The following is a 23,192-nucleotide window of genomic DNA, read 5'->3' as shown; positions in this document are numbered from 1 at the left end:
GGAGACCGGGAGGAAACCCACGCAGATACGGGGAGAACATGCAAACTCCACACAGTCAGTGACCCAAGCCGGGAATCGAACCTGGGACCACTGTGCTACAAAGCACTGAACGCGCTATATAAATGCACTGATTTACTTCTGTGGCCACTGTCACTGGGTAGGAACCTGGGCTCAATTTTCTGTATTAGGTCTGCTGTGGGGAGGTTTTGGGGGGGGGGGGGTTACTGTGATCCTTTACCACACCCCCTACAATTGCACGCACCTGGGACTTTCCTGTTGTGGACACAACCTTGTGGGGCAGTGGGTTAACGTCCCTGCCTCTGAGCCGGAAGCTCCAGGTTCGAGTCCCGCCCCAGGACTTGACGGCCGAGGAAGGTGCGTTCATAACAGGTTGGGTGTCAACCTGCAAACACGCCAATGGCTGGGAGGTAATAGCGGGAGAGACTTCAGGTCACCCAAGGTTGATGTGGAGGGGCGCCCCTCAAGCTATAAGCCCCTGGCAACAGACTAGCGACCTGTTCCGGGAATTACTAGCTGTAGTAAGCCACAAGTCTGGCTTAGTGCACCACTAGCTTGGAAGAGAACTGGAATACGGTGCAACTACAGACTTGGAGATCATTCATCGCCCAGCCACTGACAAAATAGGAAGTGACAGTTATAGTCAGGAACAGTGAAGCGTGGCAGAAATATATAAGGGTATGTAATGGAATGTGGAGAGCACATTCCTCACACCCCAGAAAACAGCACACAGGTCAGTTTGCCTGCTTTGCAGCGCAGTGTCCGAGATTTTAAGGGAAGCCAGTTACCTCAGTTGGCTAGAGTCTGGTGCAGAATTACGCCAATTCCTGCTCCGACTTACGAGCCGCCTCCTCCCTTTGAGCGTGGAAGGCAATGGCAACCCAGCACTGACAAAGAGGTCAAATAAAATGGTTCAGAGTGAATCATCAGCAGGCAACGGGGCAAGGCCAGCAGCACGGTGGCACAGCGGTTAACACCGCTGCCTCACAGCATCAGGGACCCGGGTTCGATTCCGACCTTGGGTCACTGTCTGTGCGGAGTCTGCACGTTCTCCCAGTGTCTGCGTGGGTTTCCTCCGGGTGCTCCGGTTTCCTCCCACAGTCCAAAGATGCGCAGGTTAGGTGGACTGGCCGTGGTCGATGCGCGGGGGTTGCCGCAGATAGGTTGGGGGGGGGGGGGGGGACCCTCATTCAGAGGGTCGATGAAGACTCAATGGGCCGAATGGCCTCCTCCTACACTGGAGGGGTTCTATCGATTCTATGGGCCTTGCTCTGGGCAGAGCAGGTATGAAACGGCGTGACTCCCGATATCCAGCTCATTAAATATTGACAGCACATCAAGTCGGAGAGATTAGCCTTCATCGCAAACTCAAAGATATATATTAATATAAAAACTGTGGGTGCTGGCAGCTGATATAAAAGTGCTGGGAAATAATAGGTCTGGCAGCATGTGTGGAGAGGAGAGATAAGGATAAGGTTTTGACTCCAATATGGCACTTCTTCGGAACGGTTTTGAGCTTGGAAGAGAGTCACATTTGACTCATAGCGCCAGCTCTCTCTCTCACTTTCTCTCCACAGTTGCTGCCAAGTCTGCTGTTTTTCCAGTAATTTCTGTTTCTATGAAGAAGTTCTGTGCTCCCTTCAATCAACTGGGTCAAGAACAGGCTTTCAAAACATTTACTCCATAGGTGACAAGTCTGCTCACAAGAGACGGTCCCAACTCATGGGGGCCGAAGGAGCGAATGCTGGTGTGCATGTCCTCACTCTCTCTGTGAGTTAGGGGAAGGCTCCACAGGCCTCAGGAAGGGCCGGACGGATAGAGCTGCTGTTTTCACATCTTCACCCCCTTTCCCGTGGACAGCAGAAAGAACTTGCAGTTTTCTACAGCGTCTCTCTCATGACTCCAAAGCGCTTTATCGCTCTTTCTACTTTCGAAACGTCGTCGTTGCAAGGCGGCAGGCAGTTTGTGCAGAGCAAGATCCCACAGACACTCTGGGACAATGGGCGGACAATCTGTTTTTTTTTCCACTTCTGTCATTTGCTGGAGGGTTACGGGCCGGGACACCAGAGTTGAACTTCCCGGCCACTCTACGAAATAAAGCCGTCGGATTTTTCCGATCCACCCGAGTGGGTGAACGGGGCCTGGCTTTAACACCTCGTCGGAAAGACATATCCCTGACAGTGCAGCACTCCCTCGGTACTTTTCGTCAACAAAAAAAATTCATTCACGGGATGTGGCTGGGCCAACATTAATTGCCCATCCCGAATTGCCCTTGAATGTCTTGCTCGGCCATTTCAGAGAATGGCAGTTAAGAGCCAACCCCATTTCGCCTGATGGTCACATCTCCAGAGTGGGGCTTGACCCCACAGGTAGGGGGACTACCAACTGTGCAGGGCTAACAATGCGGAAGAGTTCGCAGGCTGACCTATGGCGGGACAGGATGCGAATGCTCCTGCAGTGGCCGTAACCAGCACGCTGGCACAGTGGTTAGCACAGTTCCTTCACAGCTCCAGGGTCCCAGGTTCGATTCCCGGCTTGGGTCACTGTCTTGTGCGGAGTCTGCACGTTCTCCCCGTGTCTGCGTGGGTTTCCTCCGAGGGCTCCGGTTTCCTCCCACAAGTCCCAAAAGACGTGCTGTTAGGCAATTTGGACATTCTGAATTCTCCCTCAGTGTACCCGAACAGGTGCCAGAATGTGGTGACTAGGAGATTTCCATAGTAACTTCTTTGCAGTGTTAATGTAAGCCTACTTGTGACAATAAAGATTATTATAACCACCTTTGTACCACTCAATACAGGGTCATTCCTATTTGGATGGGTGGAATTAATAGGCTCCTAATGCCCGTGCAAAGAGAGGGGATGGTGGTTCCACCCCCCCCCCCCCCCCCCAACCAGCTGATATCAGACAGGATTCAGAGTCAGACCCAGCCTCTGCTCGATGGGACTGTCTAGGGGGTTAGGGGGTTAGGGGGTTGGGGCGTTGGGGGGGGGGGGGGGGGGTAATCAATCCCAGCAGCTCCTGTTTGGGAGGCAGAGCAGCAAAAACTAAAAAACTCACACCTCCTATCAGTGAATGAATACACAAAATCCAGCTTTGCAACTGAGCTTTCGTTGCTCCAAACAGTTACATCGATTTACAGCACGGATGAGGCCCTTCAGCCCACCTTGTTCACACCGGTCATCAAACACCAATCGATTCTAACCCCATTTCCCAGCACTTGGTCCATAGGCTTGTACGGCTGTGACGCTTCAAGTGCTCATCTAAATGCTTCTTAAATGTAGTGAGGGTTCCCGTCCCTACCACAGGCAGCGAGTTCCAGAATCCCACCACCCTCTGGGTGAAGACACGTTCCTCAAATCCCATGTCCATTACCTTAAATCTGTATTCCAGCCATCTTAAATTGTGGGGGAAAAAATTCAGTGATTAAAAAAAACACCAGCCAAGGGAAACTGCAACACCTCGAAACGTCCGAACAAGCAGTAGCAGACGGTGTGAAAAAAAAAAAAAAAAAAAAATCACATAATTTACACTCTTTGGGGAAACAAGGACATTGAACGTGAGCCCCTGAAACGTTGGGAACAATCCAGCACTTTCATGCAATAGAAATAAGATTAAACTTCAATTACCACAGACCTGGGAACCCCACCGTCTGGAGGTCCCCCTCCAAGCCACTCACCACCCTGAACTGGAAATATATCGGCCGTTCCTACGCTGTCGCTGGGTCAAAATCCTGGCATCGCTCCCAAACAGCAAAGTGAGTGTACCTACAGCACATGGATTGGCATGATTCAAGGTGGCACCAGCTTCTCAAGGGCAACTAGGGGATGGGCAATACACACTGGCCTAGCCAACATCCGATAAATGATTTTTAATTTTTTTTTTTTAAAAAGGCTGTCCTGCTTAGCACTGCTGCCTGTCAGCTCCAGGGACCCGGCTTCGATTCCGACCTCGGGTCACTGTCTGTGTGGAGTTTGCACGTTCTCCCCGCGTCTGCTTGGGTTTCCTCTGGGTGTTCCGGTTTCTTCCCACAGTCCAACGTGGGGTTACGTGGATGGGGCGGGGGGGGGGGGGGGGGTTTGAGCCTGGATCGGGTGCACTTTCCAAGGGCCGGTACAGAGTCGATGGACCGAATGGCCTCCTTCTGCACTGTAGCGCTTCTATGATTGAGAACAGCCCCAAAAACAGGCCCAAAACACCAGTACAAATGCAGGGGTCCAATTTAATTTTTTTAAAAAGGATACATTTAGTGTTTGTCAATCAGTTGTTGGTAAGAACATTTGCTAGATTAAACATTCTCACACAGAAAGGATGGGCTGAAGTGCCTCAATTCTCCTCTGAGGCAGCTCATAGTTAGCCTGGAAAGGGAATACCCCAGGGGGAAAGGAAAAGTGGGTGGAAGGAAGGGTGAACTCACCTCTCTCTGACAAGTGTGGGCGCCCAGACTCTCTCCCAGCTGTTAAGCAGTCTGTAAAACAGAGCCTTCGAAGGGGATGGCAATCCAAGCCCATACGCGTTTCATTACAGAATCTGGAGGCGAGTGAAGTCTCTCCTTCTGAGAGAACCGTCTCAAAACTGGGTCGAGCCCTCAGCCCACATGCACCGAAATGCAAGAGAGCCACATGTGCAGAGTAAATCAAAGTCACATGCAGATGATTTGCAGGGCTGCCTCTCTGCAGCAGGAGAGCAACCAAAAAAAAGACTTGTGAAAAAAGATACAACTGTCTTGTCAGAAGTTTTTGAGAGGAAGGACCAATCGCAGGGACTCCTGCCCCCACCCCCCTTCCCAACAAGGCACTCTTTGAAAAGTAGCAACAAAAAAAAACTTTGGGACAAGATTGTGACAAAAGGTCAGTTTCACCCCCCCCCCCCCCAAAAAAAAAACACTGTCCTGGCAATCTGAAAATCTCTAGAACTGCCAGGTTGAGGAAAATACAATTTAAAACAATTCTGTGAGAGAGAGAGCAGACAACAAAAGCCTTGTGGGGGATATAACTGCTCAGAAATAAAGCACAATTTGGGGTTTGGGGGTTTGGAGAATGTTTGTAAAATAAAGATATTCTTACCCTGAGCCACGGGCTGCACATCTCATCCAGTCCCAGCCACAGGATCAACACGTTCCCCCCTCTACCCCTCTTGTCTCCTTCTGCAGCCCCGCTCGGTTTGAAATAGACACAAAGGGAGGAGGAGGGGGGACGTAATGGAGAAATTCGCACAGCGGACTCAGAGGGGTTCTCTGCAGCTCCAGGCTTTGAGATGCCCCGTCGGCATTCCCGTCGGCATCGTTTCCACCCCGATCCCGCCCCTGGGAGGGGGAGGAGGAGGAGGGGGGGGGGGGATTGAAGGAGGAGGGGAATTGTAGGCTCACTCCGCGCAGCTCGCCCAGGGATGAATGAAACTCAACACACACACTGGCGTCAGTTTCAGCGGGGAGACACGGGCGCCTGGTCTCCAGCACCCCTCCCCTCTTGTCTTCAGCCCTCTCCCCACCCCCAAGACTTTGCAAGTTAGGAGGCATCCTGGATTTCTTTAAGAAGGGACAGATTTCCCTCCCCCCACCCCCTCAAAATATGCTTGTGCAGTGCACCAGCCAAGAGGGTACAGCCTGGTGCGCTGCTACAGAATACCAGCTAAGAGGGTCTTACCTGGTACACTGCTGTAGAATACCAGCCAAGAGGGTACAGCCTGGGGGCAGCACGGTGGCGCAGTGGGTTAGCCCTGCAGCCTCACGGCGCCGAGGTCCCAGGTTGGATCCCGGGTCTGGGTCACTGTCCGTGTGGAGTTTGCACATTCTCCCCCCTGTCTGCGTGGGTTTCGCCCCCACAACCCAAAGCTGTGCAGGCTAGGTGGGTTGGCCGCGCTAAATTGCCCCTTAATTGGAAAAAAATGAATTGGGCGCTCTAAATTTATAGAGAAGAAAAAAAAAGAGGGTTTAACCTGGGACCCTGCTGCAGATTAACAGATAAGAGGAGGGGGGATACAGCACTGGCTCAAGTATTGGTTCAATGGGTAACACTCCTGTCACTGAGTCAGAAGGTCATGGGTTTTATTGTACAGTAAATTACCCAGCCTGGCACTCCACTGCACTACTGAGGGAGGGCAGCACTGCCGGAGGTGTCAACTTTGAGATGAGACATTAAACTGAGATCCTGTCAGCCTGCTCAGGTAGATGGTCCCTTTGCACTATTGGAAGGAGAGCAGGTGAAGATTCCCTGATGTTCTGACCAAGACTTAACCCCCACAATCGCCCTCACAAAAACAGACAATCTGGCCATCATATTACTGTTCATGGGACCTTGCCGTGCACAAATTGCTGCCTTTCCGGCATTCGAACACCGATCACGCGACCAAGTTACCACATTGGCCTTGGGACGTGCTGAGGTAGTGTAGTGTGTCAATTGTTTACATTTCCTCTTCTTCCCCAGCTATCATTACTCTTCATTGTTCACTCACTGGCACCATCTTCACTGCCAACCCAACATTCCGGAAGTGGAAATGATGTCCAACCGAGCATGTCGGTGAAGGTGTGTGAACATTTTGGAAAGGCCCTTCACCAGGGTGGCAGGAACTGTGCACGGCATTGGTGAGACCACACCTGGACCACTGTGCGCAATTTTGGTCACCTTATTTGAAGGGGCAGCACGGTAGCATTGTGGATAGCACAATTGCTTCACAGCTCCAGGGTCCCAGGTTCGATTCTGGCTTGGGTCACTGTCTCTGCGGAGTCTGCACATCCTCCCCGTGTGTGCGTGGGTTTCCTCCGGGTGCTCTGGTTTCCTCCCACAGTCCAAAGATGTGCAGGTTAGGTGGATTGGCCATGATAAATTGCCCTAAGTGTCCAAAATTGCCCTTAGTGTTGGGTGGGGTTACTGGGTTATGGGGATAGGGTGGAGGTGTTGACCTTGGGTGGGGTGCTCTTTCCAAGAGCCGGCGCCGACTCGATGGGCCGAATGGCCTCCTTCTGCACTGTAAATTCTATGATAATCTATGATGAAAATACTTGGGGACAGTTCTGTGAAGGTTCAATGAGATGATTCTTGGGATGGAGGGGATTGCCACATATTAATAATAATAATCTTCACTGTTGTCACACGTAGGCTTACATTAACACTGCAAAGAGGTTACTGTGCAAAGCCCCTAGTCACCACACTCCAATGCCTGTTCGGATACACGGAGGGAGAATTCAGCATGTCCAGTTCACCTAACAAGCTCGTCCTTTGGGACTTGTGGGAGGAAACCGGATCACCGGGAGGAAACCCACGCAGACACGGGGAGAACGTGCAGACTCCGCACAGACAGTGACCCAAGCCGGGAATCGAACCCGGGTCCATGGCGCTGTGAAGCAACAGTGCTACCCACTGTGCTACCATGCTGCCCATGTGGAAAGTTTCATAGAATCCCCGTGGGTCTCACCCCCACAACCCAAAGATGTGCAGGGTAGGTGGATTGGCCACGCTAAATTGCCCCGTAATTGGAAAAAATGAATTGGATATTCTAAAAAAAAATTTTATAAACAACCATAGAATATCTACAGTGCAGAAGGAGGCCATTTAGCTCATTGAGCCCACATCAACCCTCCAAAAGAGCACCCAACCTAGACCCAATCCCCCATCCTACCCCGCAACTCCACCTAGCGGCAGTTAGAATAGCCAATCCACCTAACCTGCACACCTTTGGACACTAAGGGGCAATTTAGCATAGCCAATCCACCTAACCTGCACACCTTTGGACACTAAGGGGCAATTTATCATGGCCAATCCACCTAACCTGCACACCTTTGGACACTAAGGGGCAATTTAGCATAGCCAATCCACCTAACCTGCACACCTTTGGACACTAAGGGGCAATTTAGCATAGCCAATCCACCTAACCTGCACACCTTTGGACACTAAGGGGCAATTTAGCATAGCCAATCCACCTAACCTGCTCAACTTTGGACACTAAGGGGCAATTTATCATGGCCAATCATAGAAGTAGAATCATAGAAGTTTACAGCATGGAAACAGGCCCTTCGGCCCAACCAGTCCATGCCGCCCAGTTTTTTACCATTAAGCTAGTCCCAGTTGCCCGCACTTGGCCCATAACCCTCTATACCCATCTTACCCATGTAACCATCTAAATGCTTTTTGAAAGACACAATTGTACCCGCTTCTACTACTACCTCTGGCAGCCCATTCCAGACACTCACTACCCTCTGAGTGAAGAAATTGCCCCTCTGGGCCCTTCTGAATCTCTCCCCTCTCACCTTAAACCTATGCCCTCTAGTTTTAGACTCCCCTACCTTTGGGAAAAGATGTTGACTATCTACCTTATCTATGCCCCTCATTATTTTATAGACCTCTATAAGATCACCCCTAAGCCTCCTACGCTCCAGGGAAAAAAGTCCCAGTCTATCCAGCCTCTCCTTATAACTCAAACCATCAAGTCCCGGCAACATCCTAGTAAATCTTTTCTGCACTCTTTCTAGTTTAATAATATCCTTTCTATAATAGGGTGACCAGAACTGCACACAGTATTCCAAGTGTGGCCGTACCAATGTCTTGTACAACTTCAACAAGACGTCCCAACTCCTATATTCAATGTTCTGACCAATGAAACCAAGCATGCCGAATGCCTTCTTCACCACCCTGTCCACCTGCGACTCCACCTTCAAGGAGCTATGAACCTGTACTCCTAGATCTCTTTGTTCTATAACTCTCCCCAACGCCATACCATTAACTGAGTAGGTCCTGGCCTGATTCGATCTGCCAAAATGCATCACCTCACATTTATCTAAATTAAACTCCATCTGCCATTCGTCGGCCCACTGGCCTAATTGATCAAGATCCCGTTGCAATCCTAGATAACCTTCTTCACTATCCACTATGCCACCAATCTTGGTGTCATCTGCAAACTTACTAACCATGCCTCCTAAATTCTCATCCAAATCATTAATATAAATCACAAATAACAGTGGACCCAGCACCGATCCCTGAGGCACACCACTGGTCACAGGCCTCCAGTTTGAAAAACAACCCTCTACAACCACCCTCTGCCTTCTGTCGTCCAGCCAATTTTGAATCCAATTGGCAACCTCACCCTGGATCCCGTGAGCTTTAACCTTCTGCAACAACCTACCATGCGGTACCTTGTCAAAGGCTTTGCTAAAGTCCATGTAGACAACGTCTACTGCACTACCCTCATCTACCTTCTTGGTCACTCCCTCAAAAAACTCAATCAAATTTGTGAGACATGATTTTCCACGCACAAAGCCATGCTGACTGCCCCGAATCAGTCCTTGCCTCTCTAAATGCTTGTAGATCCTGTCTCTCAGAATACCTTCTAGCAACTTACCTACTACAGACGTTAGGCTCACCAGTCTGTAGTTCCCAGGCTTTTCCCTGCTGCCCTTCTTAAACAAGGGCACAACATTCGCCACTCTCCAATCTTCAGGCACCTCACCTGTGGCTGCCGATGATTCAAATATCTCGGTTAGGGGACCCGCAATTTCCTCCCTAGCCTCCCACAACATCCTGGGATACATTTCATCAGGTCCCGGGGATTTATCTACCTTGATGCACTTTAAGACTTCCAGCACCTCCTCCTCTGTAATATGCACACTTCTCAAGACATCACTATTTATTTCCCTTAGTTTCCTAACATCCATGCCTTTCTCCACCGTGAATACCGATGAGAAATATTCATTCAGGATCTCACCCAACTCTTGTGGCTCTGCACATAAATGCCCTTGTTGATCCTTAAGAGGCCCTACTCTGTCCCTAGTTACTCTTTTCCCCTTTATGTATCTGTAGAATCTCTTTGGATTCTCCCTTGCATTATTTGCCAAAGCAATTTCATGTCCCCTTTTTGCCCTCCTGATTTCCCTCTTAACTCTATTTCGACAATCTCTATACTCTTCAAGGGATCTACTTGATCCCAGTTGCTTATGTACGTCATATGCCTCCTTCTTCTTTTTGACCAGAGTCTCAATATCTCGAGTCATCCAGGGTTCCCTACTTCTACCAGCCTTGCCCTTCACTCTAAAGGGAATGTGCCTACCCTGCACCCTGGTTAACACATTTTTAAAAGCCTCCCATTTACCAGCCGTCCCTTTGTCTGCCAATAGTCTCCCCCAATCTACCTCTGCAAGTTCCTGTCTGATACCATCAAAATTGGCCTTGCCCCAATTAAGAATTTTAACTCTTGGGCCAGACCTATCATTCTCCATAGCTATCTTAAAACTAATGGAATTATGGTCACTTGTCCCAAAGTGATCCCTCACTAGCACTTCTATCACTTGCCCTTCCTTATTTCCCAAGACGAGGTCAAGTTTTGCCCCCTCTCTAGTCGGTCCATCCACATACTGAATGAGAAATTCCTCCTGAATACACTCAACAAATTTCCCTCCATCCAAGCCCCTAATGCTATGACTGTCCCAGTCAATGTTGGGAAAGTTAAAGTCCCCTACTACTACCACCCTATTATTCTTGCAGCTATCTGTAATCTCCTTACATATTTGCTCCTCAATTTCCCGCTGACTATTTGGGGGCCTGTAGTACAGTCCTACCAAGGTGATCTCTCCCTTCTTATTTTTCAGTTCCACCCATATAGACTCAGTGGGCGAACCCTCGGATATATCCCCTCTAAGTACTGCCGTGATGTTCTCCCTAATCAAAAACGCCACTCCCCCTCCTCTCTTACCTCCTGTTCTATCCTTTCTATAGCATCTGTAGCCCGGAACATTGAGCTGCCAGTCCTGCCCCTCCCTTAGCCATGTTTCAGTCATAGCTATAATATCCCAGTCCCATGTGCCCATCCATGCCCTGAGTTCATCCGCTTTGCCCGTCAGGCCCCTTGCATTGAAATAAATGCAGTTTAATGTAGACCTTCCTTGCTCTCTGCCCTGCTTTCTCTGGTCATGCTTTACACACTCTCCCTTCCTGCCTTTTGTTTCTGTCCCCACTGACTTCCTACATCGGTTCCCATCCCCCTGGCACATTAGTTTAAACCCTCCCCAACTGCACTAGCAAACACCCCCCCGAGAACATTGGTTCCGGTCCCACCCAGATGCAGACCGTCCGATTTGTACAGGTCCCACCTCCCCCAGAATCGGTCCCAATGTCCCAGGAATTTGAAACCCTCCCTCTTGCACCATCTCTCAAGCCACGTATTCATCCTAGCTATCCTGTCATTCCTACTCTGACTATCACGTGGCACTGGTAGCAATCCTGAGATTACTACCTTTGAGGTCCTACTTTTTAGTTTAACTCCTAACTCCCTAAATTCAGCTTGTAGGACCTCATCCCGTTTTTTACCTATATCGTTGGTGCCTATATGCACCACGACAGCTGGCTGTTCACCCTCCCCCTCCAGAATGCCCTGCAGCCGCTCCGAGACATCCTTGACCCTTGCACCAGGGAGGCAACATACCAACCTGGATTCTCGTTTGCGTCCGCAGAAACGCCTGTCTATTCCCCTTACGATTGAATCCCCTATCACTATAGCTCTGCCACTCTTTTTCCCGCCCTTCTGTGCAGCAGAGCCAGCCACGGTGCCATGAACCTGGCTGCTGCCACCTTCCCCTGGTGAGCCATCTCCCCCAACAGTTTCCAAAACGGTAAATCTGTTTTGGAGGGAGATGACCGCAGGGGATCCCTGCACTGCCTTCCTACTCTTCCTCTGTCTGCACACCTAACCTGCACACCTTTGGACACTAAGGGGCAATTTAGCATAGCCAATCCACCTAACCTGCACACCTTTGGACACTAAGGGGCAATTTATCATGGCCAATCCACCTAACCTGCACATCTTTGGACTGTGGGAGGAAACCGGAGCACCCGGAGGAAACCCACGCAGACACAGGGAGAACGTTCAAACTCCACGCAGGCAGTGACCCAAGGTCGTAACTGAACCTGGGTCCCTGGGGCTGTGAGGCAGCAGTGCTAACCACTGTGCCACCGTGACGGTGATTAAATAATTAAGGAGAAACGATTTTTACTGGCAGAAAACCAGGGCAGAATATTTTGAATGCAACAAATTGTTATGATCTGAATTGCATTGTCTGAAAGCGTTGTGGAGCAAAGTCAATGTTAACTTCCATAAGGGAATTGAATATATATTTGAAAAGAAGAAATATTCTGGAATATTATTCAGAGTTGAGAATTGTTTTTCTCTCAGACTTGAGTGGGTCTTCCGAACTCCCTTTCTCAAAGGGTAATGGAAGTCGTTGAATATTATTCAGGCAGATGGTAGACGGGTTCTTGATGAACAAGGGGTGAAAGGTTATCGGGAGTAGGCAGGATGTTGCCATCAGACCAGCCACCGATCTTATTGAATGGGCGAGCAGGCTCGAGGGGCTGAATGGCCGGCCCCTGCTCCCAACGTTCGCACGTAGGGAATGCGCAGATTGGTGGAGCTGGCATCGCACTGGCACGGTGGGTCAAAGGGACATCTTCTGCCTGGACGATTCTCGTGTTCCAGCCAATATTTCACCCACGACCAAAATCACCCAAAATAATCACCCATTGCTGTGCGGTGATTGACCATGAAGTGTAGGAACAGAAATAGGCCATTCAGCCCCTCGAGCCTGCTCCTCCATTCAGTGAGATCATGACTGATCTGATATCACCCTCAACTCCACTTTCCCGCCTTATCCCCATAACCCTCGATCCCCTCACTGATTAAAACTCTCAGCCTTGAACATACTTAACGGCCCAGCCTCTGCAGCTCTCTGCGGTAAAGAATTCCTCAGATTCACTCCCCTCTGAGAGAAGAAATTCCTCCTCATCTCTGTCTTAAATGGGTGACCCCCTTACTCTGAGATGCTGCCCTCTGGTCCTAGACTCTCCCACAAGGGGAAACGACCTCTCAGCATCCACCCTGTCAAACCCCCTGAGAATCCGCTATGTCTCAATAAGGTCGCCTCTCATTCTTCTAAACTCCAATGAGCACAGGCCCGACCTACTCAACCTCTCCTCATAAGAAACTCCCTCCATACCCGGGATCAACCGAGTGAATCTTCTCTGGACTGCCTCCAATGCCAGTATGTCTATCCTTAGATAAGGGGACCAAATGTTCACAGTATCCCAGGCGTGGTGTACTTTGTGCCTTGTCAAGTTTGAGCAAGATTTCCTATTGTTATATTCCATTCCCTTTGAAATAAAGGCCAACACTCCGTTTGCATTCCCGATTACCTGCTGAACGGTACGGTGGCACAGTGGTTAGCACTGCAGCCTCACAGCAGCAGGGACCCGGGTTCAATTCCAACCTCGGGTGACTGTCTGTGTGGAGTTTTCACTTTCTCACTGTGTCTGCGTGGGTTTCCTCCGGGTGCCCCGGTTTCCTCCCACAGTCCAAAGATGTGCAGGTTAAGTGGATTTGCCACGACTAAGTTGTCCCTTATTGCTCAAAGGTTAGTTGGGGATACGGGTTTATGGGGGAGTGGGCCTAGGTAGTGTCGGCGCAGACTCGATGGGCTGAATTGTCTCGTTCTGCACTGTAATGATTCTATGATTCTATGAACTTGCAGGCTAGCTTTTTGTGATTTATGCACAAGGACCTGCAAATTCCTCTGTGTTGCAGCTTTCTGCAGTCTTTCTCCATTTAAATAATGTTCAGACCCTTTATTTTTCCTACCAAAGTGCATTACTTCACATTTTCCTACATTCTATTCCATCTGCCAGGTTTATGCCCACTTACTTAACCTGTCAATATCCCCCTGTACACTCTTTGCATTGTTATGGGAGAGGTATTTTCAGAACCCCAAAATGTATCATGGAGTTCAACCAACATCCCCCTTTAATGTATTGTTGCTTTTCAAAACACATGGCTTGTTCCCCAGGTGCGGGATTACAATTATGGGCACGTGGGTTTTTAAACACAAAACAATGTTTATTCCATGAACTCAACTTAACCTTTTAAATAAACATTGGATCACTTAACACCTCTTACTTCAAAGATAACCCCGAAAATATTACAACACTAAATAATCCTTCAGTTATTCCTTTCAACATCCAAGAGACTTAACACCTTTACACAGAAATACATCAGGTTAAAGGCATTACTTTTATGAGTTTAAATCACCCAAATGATCCAGAGATAGTCTTTCATGGCAGAGATCACAGCAGGTCCAGCTCATTGCAAACACAGACACTCCCAAGCTCTTTTCAAACTGAAACTAAAAACTGCAAAATGGCTGATCAAAGCCTAGCTCCACCCACACTCTGACATCACTGCATTTCTTAAAGGTACATTGCTTAAACATCCATTTCTTAAAGGCACTCTCACATGACAGCATCATGCTCATCATTTGCCTGCCCACTTATTTTTGTGTCACGCGCAAACTTGGCAATAGCACATTTACATCCCTCATCCAAGTCATTCATATATATTGTATATAATTGTAATTTCCATATCGGCTGAGATTATTCATGAAGGCCCCAACGTCTCAACCTTGCCCCTCGCCTGAGGTGTGGTGACCCTCAGGTTAAACCACCGCCAGTCAGCTCTCCCCCTCAAAGGGGGAAGCAGCCTATGGTCATTGGGACTGTGCTAACTTTACCGTACCCCAATAATACTGACCCCAGAGCTGATCCCTGTGGCACTCCACTTGTTACAGGCTGCCATCGTGAAAATGACCCTCTTATTCCATCTCTCTGTCTTGTATTAGTTAGCCAATCCTCTATCCATGCTAACATAATCCCGCCCACACCGTGGCCCTTGATTGGCTGCCACATTTTTCTCCACTGCAGTCGCGTCTATGTACCCCATAGGTTGAGAAGCACTTTCGGGACATCCTGAAGATGTGATAGGTGTTCTGTAAACTCTTCTTAAAGGTGGAATTCTCTTCATGGAGCTGGACAGAGCAAAGAGCCACAATCCGAGAGGAATCCTGAGGTGCGAAAATGGAAGCAAGTATCTTGAACCGTTGAATCTTGGAATGCGGTTAAGGCTGGAGAAAATACCGATCGGGAACATAATTAATTCATCCTACTGGGTCGGAAAAAGACCACAGCATTTGGCTCACTGGTTTATATGCGATCCAATTCTCTATTACATTGAAACCACACAAAAAAGCCATCTAGAAATCTGGGACAGTTCCATCCATCTCAGCATTCAGTGTCATCCTTCTTTTTATTCTTCTTCTTCGGTAGTTCCTCAGCAAAGAGGATTGGATTTGGATTTGTTTATTGTCACGTGTACCGAGGTACAGTGAAAAGCATTTTTCTGCGAGCAGCTCAAGCAGATCATTTAGTACATGAAAAGAAAAGAAAGTACATAACAGGGCAACACAAGGTACTCAATGTAACTACATAACACCGGCATCGGGTGAAGCATACAGGGGTGTAGTTTTAATCAGGTTAGTCCATAACAGGGTCGTTTAGGAGTCTGGTAACAGTGGGGAATGATGTGTTGGGTACTCTGCTACACAGACGAACCAACACGGTTGCGAATGGTACAACTCAGTTTTATTACTAATATTTATTTACAGTGGTAAACTGGTTACTGAGGCTCGATCATAACCCTAGAATCTGTGGACCTATTCCTAATACTATCTTGGAGTGGCACTCAGCACATGGTGGATGTCTGAGTGGCTTGCTGTGAGCTCTGTGCCCTGAGCTGTCTCCTGCTGGAGTGCCCGGGAAGTGTTGTGTTCCCTGTTTTGTAGTGTGTCTGCTCTTGCCTGTGATTGGCTGTGGTATTGTGTGTGTGTTGATTGGTCCGTTGATCTGTCCATCAGTATGTATGTATGTTTGTACCATGATGTTTACCTGAATATCATGACAGGGAAGAAGCTGTTCTTGAATCTGTGCGTGTTCTCAGACTTTTGTAACTCCTGCCCGATGAAAGAAGTTGGAAGAGTGAGTAAGCCGGGTGGGAGGGGTTTTTGATTATGCTGCCCCCTTTTCCGAGATAGTGGGAGGTGTCGACATAGTGTAGCCGGCTGGGATGGCCACTTACAAAGGGAAACATGGCTACTTGCAAAGAATCACGGGAAATATGGCCAATGCAGGATCCAGATGAACTCAGAGCTGAAGTGTATATTTACCACTAGAGAACCAGATACTATTGAAATCCCTAGCCGATTTGCATTCTAATGGCCCATTTCCCCAGGACAAAGGACTTGTACTCAGGTATCAGATACAGATCCAGACGCATCGGCGCCACCTCCTTCACCCAGGAAGCCCAAACAGCCAAGGCCAATGACCACTCAGGACACGCCCAGCCATCAAGGTACCCGCCCCTTTATTGGCTAAAATCGAAGGCAGTAATCGAAGCCTGCCGAATTATTGGGTCCAAAGCTCAGGACTGCCCAAAAGAGCGCAAAACCCCCGAAGGATAAAAAGAGACACCGCCATGTGTTCAGTCTCTCTTGGCCCCGGCTTGTGCCCAAAACCAATTGCGACCAGAAGCAAGTTCAAGACCAACGATTGCCAGATGGATGAGCCCAGCAGAAACAATGTCACTTCTCCAGACCCAGCCATGCAAGATCCAAACAAAGGCCTTGTTCCTCTGCATAAAGCCGGGTGCCTGAAGTTAAGTACAGGTTGTTGTAGAGTTAAGTGTAATTTAGCTCGTCGTGTTTTATGTTGCATGTCAAAGTAATTCTTGTGTAAATAAACTATCATAATTCTTGTGTAAATAAACTGAACTTGAACTAACTAACTGGTTGTTGAGTCTTTGATCGATAGCTGGCTAAACCTTTTGGTGGTATCATTTGATACCTGGCGACTCTGAAAAGCAATATCATCATTAATAACTGTCAGATTAGTATTCAGTTAAAAAGAGCAACATTATTGGCAACTCCGAGCCGAATTGGCAACATTATTGGCGACTCTGATGGGACTCGACCTAGAAGTGATTTTGTCACTCCGAGAGAACCCACAAAATGTTGAAATAGAAATCCAATTGGTAAAAGTGAAAGAAACCACAAGTGTAAGGCCCGTATTGATCAAATCTCCAAGATTCGGAAGTGTGTATTAACTTGCATGCGTACTAACAGGGATATAAGGTAAACTCGTTAGATTTTGTTGCGTAAAACTATCGGGAGTATTGTGAACCGGAAAATAGCTTAGGCCCTACCCGCTGTTTGAATCGCTGCCTTATTCCCCCTGTCCCAAATTAACGGTAGAAAAAGATAATAGTAACAATGGAAGTAAAGGCAATGGAACGCCTACTGAATCCGCAGGAACCCGAGGTCGCAGTGACCAGTAGAGCAGAGCAATGCCCCATATGTGAAGAAGAGGTCCGCACAGAGCGACACCCAAGCCGGGAATCGAACCTGGGACCCTGGCGCTGCGAAGCAACTGTGCTAACCACCGTGCTACCGTGCCCCCCACAAATTCTAAAAAAGCTTGATCATTTGTACCAGGCAAGAGAAGATGAAAAATGAAATGAAAATGAAAAATGCATGAGTACTTTATTCTCGCAATCAAGAGAGTTGCAGGGCTTGGGGTAGAGTGAATATGAGATATCTAGTGGTGTGAAAACAGTTGTCCGAGGACCCGGGTTCAATCCCGGCCCTGGGTCACTGTCCGTGTGGAGCTTGCACATTCTCCCCGTGTCTGCAAGGGATTCACCCTCGCAATCCAAAAAGATGTGCGGGGTAGGTGGATTGGCCACGCTAAATTGCCCCTTACTTGGAAAAAGCTTCTTTTTTTAAAAATCTTGCCCTCCGTGACAAAGTAGATAACCAAAGAAGTAAATAAATCAGTTGCGCAAACTGGGGGTGAATTGATTTGCTGCCAATCCTGCAGCGAGAAACATTTTAACGATAACAGCGAGTGACATTCAGACAGTCACCAAAAGCCAAGTCTCAAGTCCTCCAAGTGAGGATTGACTGTTCCTGTTCAGCAGGTTGATGAACACAGGGGCATAATTATCACCTCGATTTTCTCTTCACTCATACGGACCACAAGTTCTGGTCGCATGAGCACAAGTACAAGAATGCTGACCAAATTCTCACTGGGGCTCAGATTACAGGCTATTCAACCACATCAATACCTTTCGTTCATTCTCTGACTGGAGACAGAAGGAATTTCACTTGGCAACCTCCTCATTTCCCATTCACAGCACCCACCCCTCCCTGCCCGCATCAGTGATCTCTGTTGTGTTATTCACCCTGGGGTAACACGGACTGCAACAGGATGCAGTTGTACTATAAAGTAGACACCAAACTTAGGCGTTGGTTCAATACAATTTAGTGAACTTCTGTAACAATGCACACAGCTGGCTGTGGGTTGACACTCTACTACTCTAAGTGTACTAACTCTAACTAACTAGACCAGACTAGCTCTGAGCCACGTGTAGAAGGTGCGAACTGATATATACACCCTGACTGTCACTACAGTTGTCACCAGTGGAAAGAGGCGGAGTGCTGATGCCTCGTGTGTTTTATAGTAGGAAGCCCCCCTCTAGTGTCCTGACTGGTGATTGGTTGTGTTCTGTCCTGTATGTTGATTGGCTAACCTGGATGTCTGTCACTGCCTGTCTTTACCTCATGATGTGCATGGGTGCATATTATGACAATCTCTACCCACAGAAGCTTCAACGCAGATACCCTCGCCCATTTGGAGCCCTTCACTCATTGTTGGAACAGCAGGGGTTTCACAGATCACTGGAGGGCAAAATCGGAATGGGGGTGGAGGCTGAGGATGGGAAGGGGGAGGACTCTTGTGGTCCTAAGAACAAACAAAGAGAACAAAGAAAATTGCAGCCAGGAACAGGCCCTTCGGCCCTCCTAGCCTGCGCCGATCCAGATCCTTTATCTAAACCTGTCTTCTATTTTCCAAGAATCTACTTCCCTCTGTTCCCTGCCCGCTCATATATCTGTCTAGATGCATCTTAAATGATGCTATCGTGCCCACCTCTACCACCTCCGCTGGCAAAGCGTTCCAGGCACCCACCACCCTCTGCGTAAAAAACTTTCCACGCACATCTCCCTTAAACTTTCCCCCTCTCACCTTGAAATTGTGACCCCTTGTAATTGATACCCCCACTCTTGGAAAAAGCTTGTTGCTATCCACCCTGTCCATATCTCTCATAATATTGTAGACCTCAATCAGGTCCCCCCTCAACCTCCATCTTTCCAACGAAAGCAATCCTAATCTACTCAACCTTTCTTCATAGTTAGCACCCTCCATACCAGGCAACACCCTGGTGAACCTCCTCTGCACCCTCTCTATAGCATCCACATCCTTCTGGTGATGTGGCGACCAGAACTGCACGCAGTATTCCAAATGTGGCCTAACCAAAGTCCTATCCAACTGTAACATGACCTGCTGACTCTTGTACTCAATACCCCGTCCGATAAAGGCAAGCACGCTGTATGCCTTCTTGACCACTCTATCGACCTGCGTTGCCACCTTCAGGTACAATGGACCTAAACTCCCAGATCTCTCTGTACATCAATTTTCCCCAGGACTCTTCCATTGACCTTATAGTCCGCTCTTGAATTAGATCTGCCAAAATGCAACACCTCGCATTTGCCTCGCATCCTGTCACAACAAAAGAGTTGCGAGAGACATTGGTGTACATGCCCAAAGATCCCTGAAGGCAGCAGGCCAGGTGGGTAAGGTGATTAAGAAGTCCTATAGGATACTTGCCTTTATTAGCCGAGGCACAGAGTATAAGAGCAGGGATGGATCTGTATAAAACACCCGTTAGGCCACAGCTAAGAGTACTGTGTGCCGTTCTGGTCGACACAATAGGGAGGATGTGATTGCACTAGATTTAGATATTTTGTCACGTGTACCGAGGTACAGTGAGAAGTATTGTTCTGCGTACAGTCCAGACAGAGCGCTCCATACATAGGACGTACGATCAATACACAATGTAAATACATAGACACAGACATCGGGTGAAGCATACGCAGTGTAGTACTACTCAGTAGAGAAGATGCATGGAGAGATCAGTTCAGTCCATAAGAGGGTCATTCAGGAGTCTGGTAACAGCGGGGAAGAAGCTGTTTTTGAATCTGTTAACGCGTTTTCTCAGACTTTTGTATCTCCTGCCCGATGGAAGAGGTTGATGCAGAGAGAGGGTGCAGAGAGAGGGTGCAGAGAGAGGGTGCAGAGAGAGGGTGCAGAGAGGGGGTGCAGGAGAGAGGGTGCAGAGAGAGGGTGCAGAGAGAGGGTGCAGAGAGAGGGTGCAGAGAGATGGTGCAGAGCGAGGGTGTAGAGCGAGGGTGCAGAGCGAGGGTGCAGAGAGAGGGTGCAGAGAGAGGGTGCAGAGAGAGGGTGCAGGAGAGAGGGTGCAGAGAGAGGGTGCAGAGAGAGGGTGCAGAGAGTGGGTGCAGAGAGAGGGTGCAGGAGAGAGGGTGCAGAGAGAGAGTGCAGAGAGAGGGTGCAGAGGGAGGGTGCAGAGAGAGGGTGTAGGAGGGTGCAGGAGAGAGGGTGCAGAGAGAGGGTGCAGAGAGAGGGTGCAGGAGAGAGGGTGCAGAGAGAGGGTGCAGAGAGAGGGTGCAGAGAGAGGGTGCAGAGCGAGGGTGCAGAGAGAGGGTGCAGAGAGAGGGTGCAGAGAGAGGGTGCAGAGAGAGGGTGCAGGAGAGAGGGTGCAGAGAGAGGGTGCAGAGAGAGGGTGCAGAGAGAGGGTGCAGAGAGAGGGTGCAGAGAGAGGGTGTAGAGCGAGGGTGCAGAGCGAGGGTGCAGAGAGAGGGTGCAGAGAGAGGGTGCAGAGAGAGGGTGCAGGAGAGAGGGTGCAGAGAGAGGGTGCAGAGAGAGGGTGCAGGAGAGAGGGTGCAGGAGAGAGGGTGCAGAGAGAGGGTGCAGAGAGTGGGTGCAGGAGAGAGGGTGCAGAGAGAGGGTGCAGAGAGAGGGTGCAGAGAGAGGGTGCAGAGAGAGGGTGCAGAGTGAGGGTGCAGAGAGAGGGTGCAGAGGGAGGGTGCAGAGAGAGGGTGCAGAGGAGTTTCACCAGGGTGTATGCTGGGCGGCAGCATTTCTGCTGAGAAGAGAGTTTGGATAGGCTGAGGGTGCTTTCCTTGAAGCCGAGAGGGTTGAGGGGGGTCTCATTGAGGTGCACAAAATTATGAGGGGCGTAGGCAGGGTGGATCTCAGGAACTTTTCCCCTTAGCGGGGGGTCAATAACCAGGGGGCAGAGATTTATAGTCAGGGGCAGGAGGTTGAGAGAGGAACTGAGGAAAAGCTTTTTCATCCGGAGGATGGTCGGAATCTGGACCTCAGGGCGCGATTCTCTCAAAAGGGAAGAATGCGTTTAGCTGCATGTTTCCTGGCACTCGCAGTGCCAACTGCCAGTGGCTATTCAGCACGATTCACGATGAATAAGGGGCCTGAATGGAGGCTGCGCAGCCGAGGCCGCACAAAGCCCCATTTTGTACAGGAGGGAGGTCCGCTCGCTGGAACTCCCCATTGTAGCGAGAGATCAGGACGCCATTTTTAAATGCCGTCACGATCTCCAAGCCCCCGAAACGATCCCCGACCTCCCCCCCTCCCCCATCCCCTCCAACAGGTCTGAAATAGACAACAGCAGGTCATCCGCGTAGAGGGAGACCCGGTGCTCCTCCCCTCCGCACACCAGCCCCCTCCAATCCCACGAAGTCCTGAGCGTAATGGCCAACGGCTCAATTGCCAGGGCAAACAGCAACGGGGCCAGGGGACACCCCTGTCTCGTCCCCCGGAGCAGCCTGAAATAATCCGACCTTAGCCGGTTTGTGGACACACTCGCTACAGGGGCCTGATACAGCAGCTTGACCCACCCTATAAATCCCTCCCCAAATCCAAACCTGCCTAGCGCCTCCCACAGATACTCCCACTCCACCCTGTCAAAGGCCTTCTCCGCGTCCATCGCAGCGACCACCACCACCTCCCCCCCCTCCGAGGGCATCATGATAATATTCAGGAGCCTCCTCACATTCGCGTTCAGCTGCCTGCCCTTAACAAAACCCGTCTGGTCCTCCCCAATCACTCCCGGGACACAGTCCTCTATTCTGGTGGCCAGAATTTTTGCCAGCAGCTTGGCATCCACGTTCAGGAGCGATATCGGCCTGTAGGACCCACACTGAAGCGGATCCTTCTCCTTCTTCAGGATAAGCGAGATCAATGCCTGCGACATTGTCGGAGGGAGGGTCCCTTTCTCCTTTGCCTCATTGAAGGTTCTCATCGAGCGGGCTCAGCAGCTCCGAGAACTTCTTATAGAATTCTACGGGGAAGGCATACGGGCCTGGGGCCTTGCCCGTCTGCATGCCTGCCAGCCCCCTGACTACCTCCTCCAACCCAATCGGGGCCCCCAGTCCCTGCACCCCCTCTGCTTCCACCCTTGGGAACCTCAACCGGTCCATGAACCGCCTCATCCCATCCCCCTCCCGGGGGCGGGGGGGGGGGGGGGGGGGGGGGCGGGGGGGGGTTCCGACTCGTATAACTTCCTGTAGAACTCCCTGAAGACTTTGTTGACCCTCTCTGGGCTCAGCACCATGTTGCCTTCCCTATCCCGCACTCCCCCAATCTCTCTGGCCACCTCCCTCCTGCGCAGCTGGTGCGCCAGCATCCTACTCGCCTTTTCCCCATACTCATAAACTGCCCCCTTCGCTTTCCTCAGCTGCACCTCCGCCTTCCCCGTGGACAGCAGGTCAAACTCCGCCTGTAAGTTCCGGCGCTCGTTGAACAGCCCCCCCTCTGGGGCCTCCGCGTACCTCCTGTCTACCCTGAGTATCTCTCCCACCAGTCTCTCCCTCTCCACCCTCTCCTTCTTCTCTCAATGGGACCTAATGGAGATTAACTCTCCCCTAATGACCGCCTTCAGAGCCTCCCAAACCACTGCCACCGTCACCTCTCCTGTGTCATTCGCTCCGATATAGTTATCAATACTCCTTCTTATCCACCCGCACACCTCTTCGTCCGCCAGCAGCCCCACATCCAGTCGCCAGAGAGGGCGGTCACCCCCGTTCCGCCCCCAGTCGCAGGTCCACCCAGTGCGGGGCATGGTCCGAGACTGCAATGGCCGAGTATTCAACCCCCTCCACCCTCAGGATTAACGCCCTACTCAACACAAAGAAGTCTATTCGCGAATAGACTTTATGGACGTGGGAGAAAAAGGAAAACTCCTTCGTCCTTGGCCGTGTAAACCTCCAGGGGTCCACTCCCCCCATCTGGCCCATGAACTCCCACAAGGCCCTGGCCGCCGCCGGCCTCTTTCCCGTTCTGGACTTGGAACGGTCCAAGCTCGGATCCAAGACTGTATTAAAG

The 23,192-nt window shown here is 50.0% G+C and overlaps 1 protein-coding gene across 3 annotated transcripts in view; it reads right to left on the bottom strand.

Annotated features, from left to right (window-relative positions):
- LOC140403681 (carbohydrate sulfotransferase 3-like) overlaps window positions 1-23,192 on the bottom strand; it is a 197,668-nt gene that overhangs the window by 105,887 nt on the left and 68,589 nt on the right. Inside the window, exon 1 of one of the 3 annotated variants that reach the window (XM_072491846.1) lies at window positions 5,082-5,407. The exons of 1 other annotated variant lie outside the window; for it this stretch is intronic. The gene's annotated coding sequence lies outside the window, so the exon portion shown is untranslated. Of the gene's footprint in view, window positions 1-4,432; window positions 4,623-5,081; window positions 5,408-23,192 lie in introns of those variants that run through there. One more of the 3 variants, XM_072491847.1, reaches the window with a different exon arrangement.

This window comes from Scyliorhinus torazame, chromosome 28 (assembly GCF_047496885.1).
Source record: "Scyliorhinus torazame isolate Kashiwa2021f chromosome 28, sScyTor2.1, whole genome shotgun sequence".
Lineage (NCBI taxonomy): Eukaryota > Metazoa > Chordata > Chondrichthyes > Carcharhiniformes > Scyliorhinidae > Scyliorhinus > Scyliorhinus torazame.
This window is presented reverse-complemented; position numbering and strand designations above follow the sequence as displayed.